Raw genomic sequence first — 6,031 nt, 5'->3', positions numbered from 1 at the left:
TGCCCTCTGGAGTTGCTCTCCCACACCCACACCATCAGGGTCAGCTCTATTGTATTGCCCAGGAGAGGTGTGAGGCCTGCTCTCCAAGTTCAGCAGCCGGTGAGGGACAGGACCAGGTCTCCTGCACCCACACCATGAAGAGCAGGGCCCACTAAATAGGGCATTCGGACATCAAAATGGCTTCAGGCAGCAGCCCAGACCACAGACATCTACTTGTCCTCTGGTGGTAACTCTGGTCCATGAATATCAACACAGACTCCTGCTGCAGTAGGACCATGGACATCACCATGGCCCCAGGGGGCAGCACAGGATACTCAGATCAGTTTGGCTCACCGTAGGCAGCATATGGGCAGACATACTCATGGCCTCAGGTGGCAGCCCAGACAACAGATATCCAAGTGGCCCTTGGTGGCAACATGGGCCATGGACATCAGCACAGACCCCAAATATGACAGGGCCATGGACCCAGACATGACCCTCAGTGGCAGCTGGGAGCCCACACACCCTCATGGCCTCAGGTGGCCTGCCACACAGGCAATGCAGATCAGTATGCCCCCTCCCCCTGTGGCAGCATAACCCCAGGGTATTAACGTGGCTTCAGGCGGCTGTGCAGACGCCTCATATCGACCTATTCTTCACCGCCATCACATCTCCCATTCTACCTCTCTCCACAGCACACAAACTGGTCCATTTCTCTTTTTCTCCCATCTCTCCTCCACGTATTCTATCTTTCCCATCTCTTTGCTGTATCTAGCAAGGCTCCAGGGATGGACCTGACTAGGAAAGTGAGGGGATAAAGAAATAACAGGCAGAGTTGGAAGAGGCGAGTCTGGTCTCAAAATGGAGGGCCATGATCCAAAGGAACCAGAACAGTTGAGGAAGCTGTTTATTGGTGGTCTGAGCTTTGAAACCACAGATGATAGCTTAAGAGAACATTTTGAGAAATGGGGCACACTTACAGACTGTGTGGTAATGAGAGATCCCCAAACAAAACGTTCCAGGGGCTTTGGTTTTGTGACCTACTCTTGTGTTGAAGAGGTGGATGCTGCAATGTGTGCTCGGCCACACAAGGTTGTGGGCGTGTGGTGGAACCAAAGAGAACTGTTTCTAGAGAGGATTCTGTAAAGCCTGGTGCCCATTTAACCGTGAAGAAAATTTTTGTTGGTGGTATTAAAGAAGATATAGAAGAATATAATCTGAGAGACTACTTTGAAAAGTATGGCAAAATCGAAACCATAGAAGTTATGGAAGACAGGCAGAGTGGAAAAAAAGAGAGGATTCGCTTTTGTAACTTTTGATGATGATGACACAGTTGATAAAATTGTTGTTCAGAAATACCACACTATTCATGGGCATAATTGTGAAGTGAAAAAGGCCCTTTCTAAACAAGACATGCAGTCTGCTGGATCACAGAGAGGTCGTGGAGGTGGATCTGGCAACTTTATGGGTCGTGGAGGAAACTTTGGAGGTGGTGGAGGTAATTTTGGTTGTGGTGGAAACTTTGGTGGCAGCAGAGGTAGTTATGGAGGTGGTGATGGTGGATATAATGGATTTGGAGGTGATGGTGGCAACTATGGTGGTGGTCCTGGTTACAGTAGTAGAGGAGGCTATGGTGGTGGTGGACCAGGATATGGAAACCAAGGTGGTGGATATGGTGGTGGTGGAGAAGGATACGATGGTTACAATGAAGGAGGAAATTTTGGTGGAGGTAACTATGGTGGTGGTGGGAACTATAATGACTTTGGAAATTATAGTGGACAACAGCAATCAAATTATGGGCCCATGAAAGGGGGCAGTTTTAGTGGAAGAAGCTCAGGCAGTCCCTATGGTGGTGGCTATGGATCTGGTGGTGGAAGTGGTGGATATGGTAGCAGAAGGTTTAAAGTAACAGCAGAAAAGGGCTCCAGTTCTTAGCAGGAGAGAGAGGGAGGAGTTGTCAGGGAAGCTGCAGGTTACCTTGAGACAGTCGTCCTAAATGCATTAGAGGAACTGTAAAAATCTGCCACGGAAGGAGCGATGATCCATAGTCAGAAGAGTTACTGCAGCTTAAACAGGAGACCCTTCCTGTTCAGGACTGCCATAGCCACAGTTTGCAAAAAGTGCAGCTATTGATTCATGCAATGTAGTGTCAATTAGATATTCCTGATGTCTTTCATCTGTTGTAGCTTTGTCTTTGTCTTTTTCTTTTCATTACATCAGGTATATTGCCCTGTAAATTATGGTAGTGGTACCAGGAATAGAAAAATTAAGGAATTTTTAACTTTTCAAAAAAAAAAAAAAAAAAAAAGGGCTGGAGAGATGGCTCAGTGGTTAAGAGCATCGGCTGCTCTTCCAGAGGACCTGAGTTCAATTCCCAGCAACCACATGGTGGCTCACAGCCATCTGTAATGAGATCTGGTGCCCTCTTCTGGCATGTAAACAAAACACTGTATACATAATAAATAAATCTAAAAAAAAAAAAAAAAGAAGAAAAAAGAAAAAAAGAAAAAAAAGAAATAACAGGCAGAAGACACAGATATGGAAGCTGGGATTGTATGGTCTGGGCTCTCAGCTGAAGATGCCTCAGCACTCTGGAAGGTCAGAAGGTTTATTAAATAGAGTTGAACAGACTGGTAGGGTTATTGCATACAGCTGAGCAAATATATGGGGTTATTACATACAGGTCAATGAGGAGGAAGGTTTATGGCATACAGCTGGATCAAAAGAACAGGCTTTGCTAATCTCAGTAGACACAGTCTTTGTAGGGACACAGTCTTCAGACCATAAACATCCAGAAGGAGAAAGCTAGGGTGGACATTTTCTGCATACTGTCAACATTCACACTTGGACCAGAGGAAGGCTTTACCATGCATTCCTCTGTGCCTCACCCCAGGGAGAAGGCATTGCATTTCTCCATGGGTCTGAGGTTGAGGTTCTAGACATGTCCACCTTACACTCTTTGACTAAATTATTCCCTGCCTTTTCTTCCCAATCTCTGGCAGTCATCATCCAACACTCTGCTTCTGCCTGGCCACCTTCCACAAACAGTGCATATGAGTGAGATCACGTAGTATTTGTCTTTCTGTGTCTGGATTATTTTACCTAACAGAATGTCTTCCTGATCTATTCATGTTGTAGCAAATGGCATTGCTACATTGCAATGTAGCAATTGCACCCTTTTAATGGCTAAGTAATATTCCATTGCAAATATGTACCACATTTTCTCTCTCTATCTATTGTAGGGTATTTAGTGTGATTCCAAATCTTGCCTATTGTGATTAATGCTACAATAAACATAGGGGCACAGATATCTTCTTTTTACTTTTTTCATTGTGTGTGTGTGTGTGTGTGTGTGTGTGTGTGTGTGTTGCATTCCAGACACAGAGCACATGTAGAGATCAGAAGACAACCTTTGGTAGTTGGTTCTCTCCTTCTACCGCATAAATCCTGCGGATCAAATTCAGGTTGTTAGGCACATCAGCCGCAAGCAGGCTTATTTCCTCAGCCATCCCGCTGGCCCATGCAGGTCTGTTTTCAATAAACTGATTTCATTTCTTTTGGCTATACGGCTGGTTCTTAGATTGCTTAATTATATAATAATTGTAGTCTGGGTTTTGAAGGTTTTTTAATTTTTAATTTTATTTTATGTGTATGGATGTTCTTCCTACGTGTATGTCTGTACATGATGTGCATACAGGGCCCAGAGAGGCCAGAAGAGGGTGTTGGATTTCCCCCTGGAAAAGCACCCAGTACTCCTAAACCCTGAGCCATTTTAGCTCCTTGTTCTTAATATATATAACGTTTTTGTTAATACTTCAAGAGTTGTTTTTGAAGAAAATTCTTATGGTTTCCATATAGCTGTACTAAGTTACGTTCCCAACAACAGAGGCTCAGAGTCCCCCTCTCTTCCCAGCCTGGCCAGCATTTGTTATTTCCTGTCTTTCCAGAGCAGTTATTTGATCTGACTGCTATGAGTGACATCTCACCCAAGTCTTCAGATTTGGATTACCTTGATGATCGGTGATTGAAAAGTAATTTTCTTATTCGAGACAGGGTATGACTGTGTAGTCATGACTGGAGTGGATCTCGCTATGTAGCCCAGGCTGGCCTCAAAGTCATAGAGATCTACCTGCCTCTGCCTCCCAGGTGCTGGAACTAAAGGTGTACCCCACCATGTCAGGCTGAAAAGTAATTTTCATAAACGGATATTTGAGTCAGGTATGGTTTGAATGTAGTTATAATCATCCCAGAACTCAAAGAGGACTAGGCCAGTCTTGCCTACAGTACTGTCTCAAAGAAATAATAAAAACCAATAATAAAAATGTTAGAAATTTCGGTGATTCTACTGTAGCCCCACCCCCTTTTTATTTCAATAAAATGTAGAAAACTAGCATGTAGGGAGGGGCTGGGGAGATAGCTCATTGGGTAAAGTGCTGATCTGATAAGCTTGGAGATTTTAATTTTATCCCCAGAATCCCCATAAAAACAGCCAGTTGAGGTAGCATGTATGCATAATACCAGTTTTAAGGAGGTAAAGTCAGGAGGATCCCTGGGGCCAGGTGGCCAGTCAGCTTGGTCAACTGTTTAGGTTTTTCAGGACAATGACACACCCTGTTACAGAGCCTGAGGAAAGACACCTGAGGTGGTGCTCTGCCCTCCCCGACTACTTTCACACAGGAACCATCCATATAAAAACTGCACACTTGAACATGCAGTCACACACATGTGCATGCACGTAAACACACACACACACACACACACGCACACACACACACACACACACTTGAAATGAGAAGTCAAGCTTGCAGTCAGTCCATCAGCTCTCACATCACTGGAAATCTAAACTACTAAACTGTCTTCCCAACCCTTCCTGTGCTGTCAATCGGCTCTTGGTTATTTTCCCCTGAAATATAAGATGTGATTAATGTTCTAAGGCTGTGCATATCATCACATCACTATTATCACATTGTAATAAATCTCCTTTTTATTATTGCAGCATTTTATCCCACTAAGCTATTCGCTCGTCCATCAATAGGGCCAGTCCTCCCCATGAAAACTTTCCATGAGGAATCATGGGGACATTCTACTTTCCCAGTGACCTAATCTGCTCTGTCACTGTGACCCAGACAAAGAATTCCTCACAGTCACAAGAAAATGGAGTCTTCCCAGGGGTGGCTTCTTTTTTGTTCACGTGATGGTGATACCAATTATTTATTCCAGAACAGGAAGACAAAAAGAACCCAAACCTGGGCTTTTTTGGTAGATTTCCCAAAGGACTATGGCATAGTTCCCTTTTCTTCTCTGCAATTATGTTCAAATTAATTTGCTCCTGGCCCAGCTGACTTCTCTTCATTGCTGTAACTATTGCATCCCACCCCGAATGAGTTTCCTCTTTCCATTGTTCGACAAGTTTTCACAAAATAGTTGAAAACTTTCTGTTTCCTCTTCATTCAGTGGCGTGTGTGGAGCATTCTCTTCAGGCTCTTTCCTCTGGGAGCCTTCCCGAGGGAAGTTCAATGACAATGCATTACTGGCCCAGCCTTCTGACCTGTGGGGAGGAGAGGGCTGGGGAGGGCACGTTTACTGTCTGTCTTTGACGTGCCTGATGGTAGTGCATCTGAGGCCTGTTAGGGTTCTTACACTAACCTTTCATTCATCATACCAACACATTGCACTAGAGACCATTTATTTTAAATTTTGTTTTTAATCTCTCTCTCTCTCTCTCTCTCTGTGTGTGTGTGTGTGTGTGTGTGTGTGTGTGTGTGTCTGTGTCTGTGTCTGTGTGTGCACATGCCACAATAGGTGTGTGAAGGCTCAGAGCACAACTTTGTGGAGTTGTCCACTATTATGTGGGTTCTAGAGATCTAACTCAAGCCATCGTACTTTTACAGTAAGTGCCTTTGCCTCCTGAGCCGTCTTGCCAGCCATGGAAACCATTTATTAAGGTCTCACTGTATGCTCAGCACTTCACATACATCACCCTGCTGAATCTTATCATCATCCTCAGAGGTGGGTTTTATTACCCTGTTTTGTAGATGAAGAACTTAAATTC

General features: G+C 44.3%; 1 pseudogene; it reads left to right on the top strand.

The window, feature by feature from the left end:
* Nucleotides 1-828: 828 nt before the first annotated feature.
* Nucleotides 829-1,914, top strand: LOC131906468 (heterogeneous nuclear ribonucleoprotein A3-like; annotated as a pseudogene).
* The last annotated feature ends 4,117 nt before the right edge of the window (nucleotides 1,915-6,031 follow it).

The sequence above is a fragment of the Peromyscus eremicus genome, chromosome 3 (genome assembly GCF_949786415.1).
Source record: "Peromyscus eremicus chromosome 3, PerEre_H2_v1, whole genome shotgun sequence".
NCBI classification, from domain to species: Eukaryota; Metazoa; Chordata; class Mammalia; order Rodentia; family Cricetidae; genus Peromyscus; species Peromyscus eremicus.
This window is presented reverse-complemented; position numbering and strand designations above follow the sequence as displayed.